Genomic DNA, 16,787 nt, shown 5'->3' on the forward strand with positions numbered 1-16,787 from the left:
GCATGTCTTTCTATTATGAATGTAGGTCACAAACCATGAAAATATTAGCAGTATTTGTGCCTTTGCAATCACAAGAAAGCACAGATATTTCTGTGTCACATTACAATTGCTACCAACATCTCAAAATATCATTTACACCTACGCTTCACCATACTGACAAAGAGGTCCACAGCATGAAAAGAAAAGTTAGTACAAACTTCTAGTTACAAAATATATAAGTACTTTCAGAGATGGAAAGTACAGAATGGGAATATAGTCAAAAACATTTACAATAACATATGACAAAGGGTTACTACACTTATTATGGTGAGCACTCAGTAATGTATAGAACTATTGAATCACTAGGCTGTACACCTGAAGTTAACATAACATTGCACATTATCTACACTTCAATCATAAAAAAAAATTTTTTTTAAGTAAATCCTTCTTAGGAGTCTTTAATGACACCTTCCCCCTCCTTCTTTCCTTACAACACCCCAATATTCTGGATGAGGAGTCCCTCCTTTGCCTTCTTTCTGATTTTCCATTTTAATTTTTGCATGCCTCTCTGGTATATCTGGTTTGCTTCCTCAGCCAGTCCTCTGAGCTGTCTAAGTACTAAAACTCGAGTACTAAAACGGTTGTATGCACAGTACCTTTCAGATCATTAAATAGTGAATGTTTAATATTAATAATAAACAGCTGTTGAATTAATCAATCCATTAGAATATAAAACCCCAAAGTATCTACAATGTACCAAGACAATTGTACACTAAGTGATGAGCTGCTAAATAAATAAATAATCCCAACCTGACAACACTGAAGTTGACTACTATTCTCTTGGATTCTTACATGAAACCCAAGAGTAAATATTTCATTTGGGGTTGTGTGGTTTTTTTTTTTTCCATTTACAAATAACAGTAAATTCAATTGAAACTGGCTTAAATTAAATGCATTTATTGACTTACATAACAGAAAGGGGCAGAGATATGTCTTCAAGCGTGGCCTGGTCTAAACCACCTGTCAGTTTCTAGGTGACAGTTTCAAGAGTGGTCTGGTCTAAACCACCTGTCAGTTTCAGTTTCCAGTGTGTCTCTTCCTGTTTGGATTGTCCTCCAAAGGCCAGCCTCTCTCAAAGAACAAGATGCCTGCCCACAGTCACAGGAGCCATGTACTCCCTCCTTCAGGTCTGGAGGGAGGGCCCACAACCACACATGTCTGGCCCTTGACATTCATAAAAGAATCCTATCCAAGTATCCAGGAAAATGATGATTGGCTCAGGCCTGGGTTCCCTAAACAAATCCCTAAACCTTGATTAGTTTTGCCCAATCAGCACTCATCTCTGAATCCAGCAAGTTGGGGATAAACACTCCCAAACTGCAGAAACTATTTCATAATGGGAAATAGGTGGGAAAGATGATAAGGAGACAAAGGTGAGCAATCAGCAAAAGTACTATATTCAAACTTAATGGGAGGTTTTTACTTGGAGGAAAAACAAAAAAACAACTTGATTCTTGTCACAGTGTCTTGGACTAAATACGATGAAATACATTGTGGTGATCAATAATATCAACAGGTAATGAGTGAATAACTTCAACAACAAATTTATTTTTTATTCAAATGTTCCAAGATAGAATTCAATCTCAACAATTTGAATTTGTAACTCAACTATCCAGTTTACTAGATAATACTCTGGTCTTACAGACTACCTCTTTTTCATTTCCCTCCTGGTGTGGCTAAGAATCCAAATAGTGGTCGATTCACTGACACCCAACAATGTCTAGAGGATTAAGCCTGATTCCCAGAATGAATATTTCTGAATTTTAGCAGAAATATATGTATCTATGTATCTCTGTTAGCTTTAGACAAAGGGCACCTAATCCCCATCATGGTGTCTTCATTTAATAAAAGCAATCACATCAAAGTATGAAATACAGAAGCCCTGTACGCAATAATAAAATCTCACTGGTTATATTTTATAAATGCATCAGCAGACCTACAACTAAGATTGGTAGTTCACTAATCTTACTCAGTCCTCCCTACTTTGTATACCAATATATTTCTAATGTAAACATTGAAGCAAGTTTGGTCTACATCTTTTTTTTTCCTCTCCTTCTTTGAAGGCTTGTATTTCATATTTTCACGATAATCTAAAATATGATTTCTTACACTCCATATTGGTTGAGCTAGGTCCAGGAGAATTTTGGTTGGATAGATGATACAGCTGCCTGGCTAATGAGGTCATCATCTTGAGCATCCCCCTACAACATTCCTAACAGTGCACTGAAAATGAAAATAACAAGCCATGTAGAGCAATATCTTCTTCACACATTTTACATCCATCTCCCTAGGTCTCAATATTTTCCTGTTTCCTCTAAATCTTCCCACTTCCTTTCTCCGAGGCAATGTTGGGAACTTTTCTTTTTTTCCTACTCTTTCTGATCAGCAACTATTAGTGATTTTGTCAGATTTCCCTTAAATAATCAGAAAAAAAATCAGAGATGCAGAGGTTGCCAAGGAAACCAGAGCCAATAGCTGTGAAGTTCCAGAAGGGAGGAAGGAATTCCTCTGAGACAGATTAAACACACAGACTATTGCAGGGGAGAAGGAGGAAAGATGCCAAGAGCAGAATGAGAAAACAACTCATAATGAGATGAAGATGAAAAGATATATTGCAACATTTATAAGTGAAATTATTTTTAGATCACCAACAAAGGCTTGGAACAAGAGACAGAACAGGGATAGGAGTGGGTTTTTCAGTGAAAGAGGTTAACATAAAGTAAATAAATATGTAAAGCGATTAAATGCAATAGATGGTTATGGATCAGTATTTGTGTCCATGGCTTCCTGGTTCTATTTTACTGCCTAGAATACAGCCAACTACATACTGTATCAATTAGCCTAAATATTCCTCAAGAGAACATCCAACTCAACATGTCCAATATAGAGCTTATTTCCATCAGCAGTTCCACTGGCCAAACCTGTATATCAATTCTATTACACTTAATTCCTCCCTCTCCCTCAGCCCCACGTTCAACCAGTTACTAAATCTTGACCCTTCTAATAGCTCTAAAACTGAACAATTTCTCTCAATTTTACAGTCACCATCCTAGTTAGGCCACCATCACTTAAAATTGCCTCCAAACTCCTGTGTTTCTGGCTCTCATTTCCCACTCATGACTGCATATGCAGAAACCCGCATCCATTCAATCCATGGATTGCCAGATTTATAATTAAAATTACAGGACATCCAGTTAAATTTGAATTTCAGTTAAACAATATTTGTTATAAGTATGTCCAAAATATTGTGTGGGACAATATTACAGATATTGCAAATTTCAATATGTGAAACATACTTATACTAAAAGATTATTTTTATCTGAAACTCAAATTTAACTGGTTGTCTTGTATTTTATCTGGCAAACTTACCGCTCATTTGTTTGTGTTATTTAGAGTTAATTATGTAATAAAGTACAAATCCAAAAGAATCAGAATAATAACACCAAATTTGGTATAGTGGCTTCTTTGAAGCATGAAGTAAAAAAGTGCCTTCAGTTAAGTATCCATAAGAGAATTCTGTTATAGCTATTTTTGTATTAAGCACACATTTTGAATTTTTGCTTTTAGGTTTTTTCCTCCTTTTTATCTTTCATTTCTTAAGCTCATTGGTGTTTATACAGGTTTTTTATATTACTTCGTTTTGTGTGTGCATCAAATATTTATAATAAATATTTTTAAAATCTTTAATAGCCCTCTAGATAAAGTCCAAAGAATTGAACATGGGTTATAAGCACCATCATGGGTTCATTTATTCTGTTTACCTCTCTAACCTTGGCACTTCCAGGTTGTACACAACAGTCTGTCCTGAAAATTTTTCCTCAAAAGATTGCCCATACTCTTCCCTCTTGTCCTTAAACCTCAAATTAGTTGTCAGTACTTCACTGGCACCTTATCTATATCTGGGTTATATAGTTTTCCTATGTACTGTCAGGAAATTCAACACTTTTACTATTACTTACATTTATCTTTACCAAGTGTAACTGCTGACTGACTTGTCTGCATCTCCCATTAGAATACAAATCTAAAAGTATAGAGACTATGTTGTATTCATAATAACAACTCCAGCCCTCACCCAGTGCCTGGCACCAATGGTTCCTCAATAAATATTTGCTATAGGAATTGATTAGCTAATGAATGATGAGCTGGTTTATTTAACATTCTTGAGGTATTTAATAATTTTACTTCTAACATGAACCCTATTTTATAATCAGTATCTAGCTGAAATCATAAATCTTACCACCTCATAGTGTGTACATTAGAAATCATTACCTGGAATGAAGTTCTTTTCTGTCATTCCTATTGCAAAGTTTGGTTTCAACATCACCTGTCACTTAAACTGGGTCTTGCTTTTGTTGTTTAGAATAAACACATAGCAAGTATTCCTTGGCTTGTACAAACGACACTTAGCTTTACATGTTAAGTTTCTAAAAGTTGCTTTGTATATCTATAAATTCAAACTTAATAAATATAGCATTATTACATTATATGGTAGGTATGATGCATTGATACTTAACACTTGCATTTATGGAATCTAATTAAAATTTCATTGTTACCTGTATTTTCTTCTCAGTCTGTTCTTTTCCTTCATTTTCCTTAAAGTCCATGCGCTCCTAACTAAAGACTGTGATTTACTAACAGCTCCAAATCCTGTATGTAAACATCAATACATTTCTACCTTAATAAAAGAATAAAACTTCCTTTTACTTCCTTGGGTTTGCGTCCTTGAACTTTTCCTCTCCTGTTTATCAGTATTCTAGGTACCATTATTAATTTTACAACACTCTTCCTCCAAGGAACAGAAGGAAATTTGCCTGATTTTAAGATGCTTCTTAGAAGCTTTCCTCCTTAGCATGTCCTCCTCCTCATCAACAGAAGGAAAGAGAGATACCGGTGTGAAGAGTTGAGTTTAAAACATGTTGATCAGAGTAAAACAGTATGTGAAATTGGTATTGTAAGTATGGTATCATACGGATACCATCTTTACTTCAACTGTACCCTCTCTATTTCCATTTCTCAAACTTTCTAATTCCAGCACTCAGGGAACTCTTATCCTCACATTCTATCTTTGCAGCTTCCAAAAACCTATATCTGGGTTAGGTACTTCTATGTACTGACTCTAGACACCACGTTTCAAGAGTATAAAAATAAGTCAGGCAATCATATAATTATTGAGGACCCCTATTGCTAAAATCTAAGCCAACTATCATTCCTTGACTATTAGGAACATTTGCCCCAGGGAATGCAAAGAACTATTGTGTGTAGAATGTTGGCTGACAGTCAAGAGCTTTCTTTAGCGGCACTTATGATGATGGTTTCACCGTAGTCTGTAAGCTTGTCGTTAGTGTGGCAAGTAAAGAAATCTAATTTTGTCAGCTCCCTGAGAGAGAGTCCATTTTCCAGGGATGGGCTTGAAATAGCCAAGAATAAAAGACTAACATAGCATTTCAATCTAAAATTAATGATTGAGTGTACTAGAAGTATCCATCAGCACACCCCCCTGTAGACAAACTGCATACAAAGCCAAATAGGCAGAAGGTTGCTTGGTGAGCATGGAATCAGAATAAGAGGAGTCAAGTATTTGATTCTAATGTTTAATGGCATTGCATTTTGATAGCCTGATGTGCGTTCTTCCACAAGAACGAAATTCTGTCTGTGAGGCAGATGGAGACTCACAAGACCAGAGGAATAATAATCCATTCCTCACCAGCACACCACGCTTGGATGGTCAGGGCCAACTTGTGCTTCTGTGACTCATTTTTCTTTGCATTCCTGAATGACTAACACTTTCATCCCCCAATCTCATGTGCATCTACTTGTTGCTTAAAAAAAAAAAAAAAAAAAAAAAGCTGCAGATATATTAAAAGATTCCATGGGAGCTCAAACCATAAAACTTTTAGAAGAAAATGCAGGGAGTAATATCTTTGACATGGCCTTAGCAACATATTTCTAGATATATCTCCTAAGGCAAGGAAAGTAAAAACAAAATTAAACTATTGGGGCTACACCAAAATAAAGAGCTTTTGTACAGTGAAGGAAAACATTGACAAAACAAAAGGCAGCCTACTGAATGGGAGAAGATATTTGCAAATGACATAGCCAATAAGGTGTTAATGTCCAAAACATATAAGAATTTATACAACTCAAAACAAGCAAAAAATCTGATTTAAAAATTGGGCAGAGAACCAAATTAGACATATTTCCAAAGAAGATATACAGATGGCCAACAGGGACATGAAAACATGCTAAACATAACTAATCATCAGGAAAATGTAAATCAAAGCCCTAATGAGATACTATCTTACACTGTCAGGATGGCTAGTATCAAAAAGATAAGAAATAACAAGCTTTGGTGAGGATGTGGAAAAAAAGAAATCCATGTGTTATATTGGTGGGAATGTAAATAGGTGTAGCCATGTAGAAAATAGGATGGAGATCCTTCAAAAAATTAAAAAAGGAAATATCTACAATCCAGTGATTCTACTACTCTTTATTTAAAAACATTAATTCAAAAATATATGTGTACCCCTACATTTATTACAGTATTGTTTGTAATAGTTAAGATATAGAAGTAACATGTGCCCATCAATAAATGAATGGATAAAGATGTCACACACACACACACACACACACACACACACGGATATTATTCAGCCATAAAAGAGTGAGATCTTGCCATTTGCAACAACATGAATGAACTGAGAGGGTATTAAGTGCAATAAGATAAAGACAAATACTGTATGATTTCATTTATATGCGGAACCTAAAAAAAAAACAAAACAAATGAGCAAACAAAAAGACAGAAACAGACCCACTAATACCAGAGAACAAACTAGTGGTTGTGAGAAGGGATGGGAAAAGAGTATATGCAAAATGTGTGAAGGGGAGAGGGAGACACAGGCTTCTAATTATGGGATGAATAAATCACCAGGATGAAAGGTATAGCAGGGAATAGAGTCAACGGTATTGTAATAGCCTTGTACAGTAATAGAGGGCAGCTACATCTGTAGCATAGCATAAAGTTTAGAGCTGTCAAATCACTATATTGTACACCTGAAACTAATATAACATTGTGTGTCAACTATACTTCAATAGAGAAACATACACACAAACAAACAAATATTCCCTGTGATTACTAACAAGTCTGATTCAGGAAGCCACTGTATTTCTTTAGATGACTTTGCACACCTCTACTCATATATGTTATGTGAATTTTTCAATGTTTTCTAACTTTATATAATTATATTTCATTATATCTTTTAATAACATATTATTTATTTGCTTATTTTTATTAAAATACAGATGACACACAATGTTACACTAGTTTCAGTATAAAACAAAGTGATTCAACAAGTCTATACATTATGCTGTGATCATTTCTAATTTTAATTCAAATAACTATTTCCCTTATTTTTATGTTTTGGGGAGACTTTTCACTGTTGCATGTATATACTGATAACATGTAAATAAAAAGCAAAATAGTTTTAATATTTCATCTCAGGAAGTAGGAAATTAGGAAAATTACTAACAAATGTGATTTACCAATTGAAATATTTGTTAGGGTCATCTTGGTGGTTCAGTTGGTCAATCATCTGGATGATTGGATTTCAGCTCAGGTCATGATCTCAGGGTCATAAGATCAAACCCCCTGTTGGGCTCCAAGCTCAGTGCAGAGTCTACCTGAAAATCATTCTTCCCCTTTGCCTTCATACATAGATAGATAGATAGATAGATAACATCTTTTTAAAAATGTTTGTTAAACTTTTTAAATAACCTTTTTGCATGAGCATGGGTGCCCATGTGCATACATGCATGTAAAATACAGAACAATTCTCTTAGTTCTTAAAGCCTTTCTAATTAGTTCTTAAATAACCATGGATAATTTAAAAAGGAAGGGGAGGGAGAGGAGAATGAGAAGCAGAAGGAAAGAAGAAACACATTCAGATTAATTTTTATCAAAACATATTATGATATATTCACAGCTTCATTTTGTCACATAATTACAATAATCTTTTTATTGGTATCATAACACATTTGCTTATTAAAAATTAATATTCCATATGCACAGCATCCGAATGTGGGCAATAAATTAAATATATACCTATTCTTTTCAAATTACTCCAAGAAATAGAAATGGAGGGAAAAATTCTAAATTCATTCAATGCAGCTAGCATTACTCTGATGCCAAAACTAGATAAAGACTTCACTAAAAAAAGAGAACTACAGGTCAATACCCCTGATGAACATGGATGCAAAAATTCTCAGTACAATACTAGCAACCTGAATCCAAAAATACATTAAAAACATCATTCACTATGATCAAGTGGGATTTACTCCTGGGTTGCAACAATGATTCAATCAATGTGATACACCAGATTAATAAAGAAAGGATAAGAACCATATGATCCTCTCAATAGATGCAGAAAAATCATTCGACAAAATATAACATCCATTCATGATAAAAACCCTCAATAAAGTGGGTTTAGAGATAACAAATCCATATTAATAAAAACTATAAAGATCATATATAAAAAAACCATAGTTAATATTTTTAATGGGGGAAAACTGAGAGCTTTCCCTCCACCGTCAAGAACAAGTCAGGGATGTCCAATTTCACCAGTTATTTAACATAGTACTGGAAGCCTTCACCTCAGCAATCAGACCACAAAAAGGAATAAAAGGCATCCAAAATCAGCAAGGAAGAAGTCAAATTTTCCGTATTGGCAGAAGACTGATACTCTACATAGAAAACTCAAAAGACTCCACCCAAAAACTGCTAGAACTGATACAGGCTTTAAGTAAAGTCTCAGGATACAAACTCAATGCAGAAAACTGCTGCATTTCTATACACCAATAATGAAGCAGCAGAAAGAGAAATCAAGGAACCAATCAATCCCATTTACAATTGCATTGAAAGCCACAAGACAGCTAGGAATAAACCCAACCAAAGAGGTAAAAAACCTCTACTCTAAAAACTATAATATACTGAGGAAAGAAATTGAAGATGACACAAAGAAACAGAAAGACATTCCATCTTCATGGATGGGAAGAACATATATTGTTAAAATCTCTATACCACCCAAAGCCATCTACACATTTAATGCAATGCCTATCAAAATACCAACAGCATTTTTCACAGAGCTAGAACAAACGATCCTAAAATCTGTATGGAACCACAAAAGGCCCCAAATAGTCAAAACAACACTGAGAAAGAATAGCGAAGCTGAAGGCTTCACAATTCCAGATCTCAAGTTGTATTACCAAGCTGCAGTGATCAAAACAGTATGGTACTGGCACAAAAACAGACACATAGATCAATGGAACAGAATCCAAAACCCAGAAATGGACCCACAACTATCTGGTCAACTAATCTTCAACAAAGCAGGAAAGAATATCCAATGAAAAAAAACAGTCTCTTCAGCAAATGGTGTTGGGAAAACTGGACATCAATATGCAAAAGAATGAAAGTGGACCACCCTCTTCCTCCATATACAAAAAAAAATTCAAAGTGGATGAAAGACCTAACTGTGAGACCTGAAACCAACAAAATCCTATGTAGATAACAACCTCTTTGACATCAGCTGGAAACTTTTTTCTAGATGTCTCCTGAGGCAAGGAAAACAAAAGTAAAAATTAACTGCTGACTTCATCAAAATAAAAAGCTTCTGCACAGCAAAGGAAATCATCAACAGAACTAAAAGGCAACATATGGACTGGAAGAATATATTTGCAAATGATATATCTGATAAAGGGTTGGCATCCAAAATATAGAAAGAACATATAAAACTCTATACCCAAAAACCAAATAATCCAGTTTAAAAATGGGCAGAAGGCACGAATAGACATTTTCTCAAAGAAGGCATCCAGATGGCTTATGGACACATGAAAAGTTGTTCAACATCACTCATCATCGGGGAGATACAAGTCAAAACTACAGTGAGATATCACCTCACATCAGTCAGAATGGCTAAAATTAACAACACAGGAAAAAAACAACAGGTATTGGCGAGGATGTGGAGGAAAAGGAACACTCTTGCATTTTCGGTAGGAAGCAAACTGGTGGAGCCACTCTGGAAACTGCATTGAGTTTCCTCAGACAGTTAAAAATAGAACTACCCTAGGATCCAGCAACTGAACCACTAGGTATTTACCCAAAGGATACAAAAACACTGATTCAAAGGAGTACATGCACCCTGATGTTTACAGCAGCATTACCAACAATAGCCAAATTATGAAATGACCCCAAATGCTCATCAACTGAGGAATGGATAAAGAAGAGGTAGGATGTACACATATATACATGTAATGAAACATTTATATTCATACCCATAATGGAACATTACTCAGCCATGAAAAAGAATGGAATCTTGCCATTTACAAGGATTTGGATAGAGCTAGAGAGTATTATGCTAAGCAAAATGCATCAGAGAAAGACAAATGCCATATAATTTCAATTGCATGTGGAATGTAAGAAGCAAAACAAATGAGCAAGCAGAAAAATAAAGTGAGAGAAAGAGGCAAACCAATAAACATATTCTTAACTATAGAGAACAAACTGTTACTAGAAGGGAGGTGGATGGGTGGATGGGTTAATAGGTGATAGGCAACAAGGAGGGCACTTTTGATGAACTCCAGATGTTGTAAGAAAGTGATGATTCACTATATTGTATACCTGAAACTAATACTACACTCTATATTAACTAACTGGATTTAAATAAAAACTTTAAAAAATACATATTGATTATTTGCTGTGATATTTAATATTCAAAGTCTTTTCAACATAAAATAGCTGCATACATTTATTTAATAAAACCCTGTAAAAAAATTAATGATGATTGGTCTTTGGAGTTCCCAGTAATAAATCCTGTCTTATTTTCTTAGAGTACAAATTATATTCTTATGTAATATATACTTTTTTCTTAAACCATATCACCAAATAACCGTATAGGTCCCAAATGCAGCAAAGGCTAACAATCTTCGTTTTCTACATTAAGGCAGAAATTTTCTATCATTTATTTTTCTTTTTATATATATATATATTTTTTTTTAGAAAAGTTTTAGGTTCACCACAAAATTAAGAGGAAGATACAGAGACTTCCCATATACCTCCTGCCTCACACATGTACAGCCTCCCCCATTGTCAACATCCTCCACCAGAGTGGTACATTTATTACAATTAATGAAGCTGCATTAATACATTATACTCACCCCAAATCCATAGTTTACATTAGGGCTCATTCTTAGTATTGTACATTTTATGGGTTTAGACAAATCTATGACATTCAACCATCATTATAGTATCAGACAATTTGTTTTCATTGCCTTAAAAATCCTCTCTGCTCTACTTTACTTATAATAATCTATTTTTCTTACTAAAATACATACTGTTCATTATTCACTTGGACTAACAAACCTCATTGCCTACATACGTTACTAACAACACATTCTTTAGTCAAAAGTATAGTCATTTGAGTGAAGTATATTGCTATTAACTCGTACTGCCTCTAATTTATTGTGCCTTATGCATTATATTCTGAGCAGTCCAAAGGAGGAATTGTTTCTATTACCTTAGAGACTGAGAAATTATAAGACCAACAGTCATAATAGCCATTCATCAATTACATGTAACAAAACAGACATCATTCTATACCTTTTAGCTTCGTCTTTCCAGTGAATCTCTGATAGTACTTCTCAAATTATCTGTGGTAAAGGGTCATCTTTCTTTTATTTGTAATCTGTTGCACCCTGATACTTTTGTAAAATACAACAAAAACAAATACCTAGAAAAATGAAAGTCTGATGTGTCATATGAAATTTTATTAGAGCCAAAAGACATAAAATTACTGTCAATTTTTTATAGAAGTTTCCATGGCTCACTCTTCACTTCTGACCTGTAACAAATAGTTCACTGATTGGCACCAATATGCAGGCCACACTTTTTGAGTAGCACTATTCTATATAAAATAGGGGTTATTATATCTACTTTTCTTTTGAAAACAAGCTGAGGCTTAGATAAGTAAAATAATGTTCTTAAATTCACTCAGATGATCAATAGCACAGACCAAATTTGTACCCAGGATTGATTCCAAATTCTGAAGCTTTAAATAAGTATGATACATGGTTTCACTGACATTTCTAAAATTCTGTTGTCCAATATAATATGCACTAGCTACATATATTATATATATTGTATGTTATAATTATATAAAATTAACTTTACTTCCTCTGTTTCTTCAGTTGCACTAGTGACATTCCAAGTACTGAAAAGCAATTTATGGCTAGAGGCTACTATATCGAACAGTACAGATAAAAGGAAGTTGTACCCTCACAGAAAGTTTTACTAGACTATACTGCTCTAGAATATCAGTAATTTCTCTCAGAGACTTTTGAAATTCCTTTTGTAAGTTAGCATTACACACTTTGGGGTTGCCTGCTGTCACACAATGACCCTTCTCTTCAAAAAATTGTCTTTGCTTCCCCAATTCACAAAAAAGGTAGTTTTTAATCCTCCAAGTTTCTGTCTCAACGCTCTGTCATGACTGATTGAACTAGATAACGATACCTCGTAAAAGCCAAGGCAGATACATGCATCTGTTATCCTTAGGAGAGGGCGCACACATATCTTAAAATGACTGACTTTGATGAAAAAAGAATATTCATAATCTACTAATTCCAATTATTTTCCAGGAGAAAAGAAAATAATAATTAAGGCTTATAAACAGGAATTTCATCTAGAGTTCCTCAGAATACCAGTCCCAGATCAAACAACTGTAGTTCAGGATTAAGGCTGAGCTCTACTGATATGGTGGCTTGCAGTACACCCTGTGGATCAGGGGAAGGAAGGGATGTTACCAAGAAAGAGAAAATTGTCCCGAATTTTGTATCTGTAGCTACAGCCAACAATGGATGTGTACCAAACATTTTAGGCACTTCACATGTGTTGTTTCATTCCAACAATCCTTTGAATTTACACCAATTTTACGAACAAGGTAGCTGAGGTTTACAGATCATGAAGGCATAGTTGAAAGCCTCAGTGGTTGTTGAAACTTTATAAAATCAGAAAAGTCCTATGCAAAGCCATATAATTTTGAGTTGGAAAAAAATCAATATGAACTCATAAACTTATAAAGAAATATAATTCTCCATCTCTGTGCTAAAAGTGATCAAACGCCAATAGTAGCAGCAGCACTTTTGCCTACCACCCAAAGTCATGTGCAATCCTAGCAGCCCAGATTTTTGTCCCTAAAGTTATTCTAGGAAAAAAACAGTAAGGTTCTGTAGAGAATATTTTAAAAATGTTTTAAAATCTATTTTTATTTATCTATTATTATTAGACAATAAAAATAATTTTAAGAATTCCAGGAGCAGTATTTAAAGACAAAGAGCCACTGTAAAGGGATTTCCAGCCACCAAGTTGTAACAATTTGAGCATCAGAATCTTTATTATTATGATTTTGCTAACTAAAACAAGTTGAGAATAAAAAGCCCATGAACTTGGTAATGATATTGAGAAAAGAAAGGTTAACATACTATGTGCAAACAGTATTTTTAATATGAAAGAATGACTATAATAGATATATAAGTTTTAGTGATGTCAATATAAATTGGGGACATTAATACACTGGTGCATTTTGTTAATTCCATAAGAATGTGTCTGTAATATATAGACCGGTACTTTTTTTTTCTATCTGTATAAGCAAGATATATATAGAGAGAACTCTAAGTGAGCCAAATGCTTCCAGAAAAAAAATAGGTACTGAGCCAGAACTGAATGGGCTAATCAATCCCTTTGTTAAGAGAGGATAGCCAAGCAGAAGGTGCATCCAGCAATTGATTGCCACCAGTGGTCATATATAATAAGCACTTTAAAGAGGATTCAACAAAGTGTTCCATAATAATAAAATAATTAACTATCCTAAATGTAAGAATTAACTAAAAAGTTGATCCTTCATTTTTTGATAGATAAACCCTTTAGAAGTACCTTAGATGACCCTGTTCAGTGAATTATAAATAAGATTCTAATGACTTACAAAGTAGTCAATATTTGTATCAGATCAGATCCAGATGATCACATGGCATCGTCTCAGATAGTAGGTGATTTACTGGTTATAAATAGGAACCCAGGAGCCAGTCTGCTTTGGCTCAAGGTAAGTTACTTTAGGCAAGTTATTTGATCTTTCCATGCCTCAATTTCCTTATCTATAAAATTAGAGTTATAATAGTTTCCATCTCAGTGGTCATGATGAAGATTAAAGAGTGAATATATGTGAAATACTTAGAACAGTGCCTTGAACACAATTACTCAGTAAACGTTAATTATTTTAATATTTGAAAAAAAACCCTATTTTGCAAAAAACTAAAATGGGCATGAAAGATGTGTATGTGTAAGTTCCATTAAGGTGACACATGGAACTTTTATTTAAAAAGGACATCAGCCCCCCCCCCCAAAAAAAAGACATCAGCCTAATAATCAAGTATTAGTTTGAGTTCCCTTGAGCTAACAATGAAATTCCATATCCTGACCAAGAATCAATTCATCAACAACCCAAGTCATGTGACCTCAACTAGTAGGTTTTTGAGGGGAAAGAGTTTGTCAGTGCTGGGAGGAAGGAGGAATGTGGTGAAGTTATTGCAAACTTAGATAATATTTGGTAAACAAAGACAACACCTTATGGAATAAATTCTAGTTTTGACTCAGTGGATAGCCAACTGCCACCCCTAATTCTGATACTAATGATCAACTGAAGGTAAGGGTCATTTTTAAAGCCACTGATATGCCCTTCAAAGTTTCCTCTTCAGGGGATCTTTCTCCATCTTGGAGAAAGAGCAACCCTATTAGTTCAAAGCAATTCTTCACTCACGCTGTCGTCACACCAGTATTTTTATTCTACTGCTTTTTGGCATATTTACTATTTCCTAAAGTAGCTTCTAGACATATTGAGCTGCCTGACTAGGCTGTCCAAAGTTTCTTCTGAAGTACCAATTATTTTCTTGATAGCATTTTGGCCATAGAATTGCATAGATTTTGAGTGGTCTTCCTCAATCCAATGCTGTTATTTTTATTGCATAACATTGCAGATTGTAAGGGTTGTCGTGGAATATATGATATGTAAGTTTATAGTATCAACCCAAATATCTTGAATTAATTATCACCTCCAAATTACTCTTATCATCCCAGGTTTAGCATTTTGATCCTCATAAGCATTTACATGATCTTAGCACCAGACCAGTTGTTTGGAATAAAAAGTGATATGAAAGTTGTTTAAAAAAAAACGATTTCTGCCAATAAGATGCCTAAAATCACTGAAGGAGAGATAATATATACAGTAAAAAGACAATTAACAAGATTGTTTAAGGTACCCAAATATGACAGATAAACAATTTGTACGGTACCTTTGTGATAGTATGGAAGGGACATTAAACCTTTAATTGGACAGCTTAGGTTGTTTTTTTTTAAGACTTTATTTATTTATTTGACAGAGAAAGTGAGAGAACATAAGCAGAAGGAGCAGAGGGAGAGGGAGAAGCAAGCTCCCCACTGAGCAGGGAGCCCAATGCAGGGCTTGATCCCAGGACCCCAGGATCAAGACCTGAGCCAAAGACAGACACTTAACTACTGAGCCACCCAGGTGCGCCAAGGACAACTTCAGTTTAAATCTAGACTCTATCACTTGCTTTGTTAGTTTTAAAGCAAGAATAGTATTACCCATCTTACAGAATTGTACAAAAATTAAATGAATAATATATGTCAAAGTGCCTGACAAGTAGCAGACACTGAATGAATGTTAATTTCTTTCTTTGCTCAAACAGTGCATAAAGATTCAGATATCTAAGCATTTGTTTCTAAGAGTTATAAATTAATTTTTCTGGATCATTATTTTGTAGTAATTAAGGTTATATTTTCAAAACCATGACTCCTAATAACTGAAGAAGGATCAACACTGATGTTACTGTGAAGACAGAGTTGGGTTTTGATCACTTGGAAGTCAAGGTTGTATCTTCTTAACTCTGTCCCATCCTTCTTTTTATTTTTTTCCCACCCTTCTTTTTAAAATAACACCTTTATTGAGATATAATTTAAATACCATACAGTTCACACATCTGAAGTGTACAATTCAATGTTTTTAGTATATTTACAAAAATGTGCTACCATTAGCAAAATCAATTTTAGAATATTTCATCACCCCAAAAAGAAACCCTGTACCCATTAGCAATCATTCCTTTTTATATTCTAATCCCCTGATGAATTAGGCTAGATAACTTCAAAGGACCTCTGGAAGTCTTGCCATTCCTTCAGTTTAGTCCAACGATCTGACACTTTTTTGAAAGTGTGGCCCTTTATTTCTAGTACACTTTCGAATAAGATGGAAACAGGTCAAAGGTCTTATGCCAACTACTGATGACTGACTGGAGAAAATGAGAAAGTAAAAGGTAAGTATTGCTCTGTAGCTCAATTCCAGAGTGAAGAGAGGTCACCTTCTGTTGGGCAATCACGCAATATATACCTCAAAAGGAATGAGGTGAACAGCAATTCCAGTGACCAATGAAATTGACTCACATGTGATTTTCAATATTTGTAATTCCCTACTAACTTCTAGTACAAACAAGTAGGAGATAAACACTAAGGGATGAGTATAACACACAGTCTCTAGACTCTAACCTGGTCCCTCTGATTTTCTAAATATTCTTCGGTCTCCTGGTTTACACTTATATATTTTTTATGCCAAAGTTCTTATATTAGTTATATATTG

This window comes from Mustela nivalis (assembly GCF_964662115.1).
Source record: "Mustela nivalis genome assembly, chromosome: 10".
In the NCBI taxonomy this organism is placed as follows: Eukaryota; Metazoa; Chordata; class Mammalia; order Carnivora; family Mustelidae; genus Mustela; species Mustela nivalis.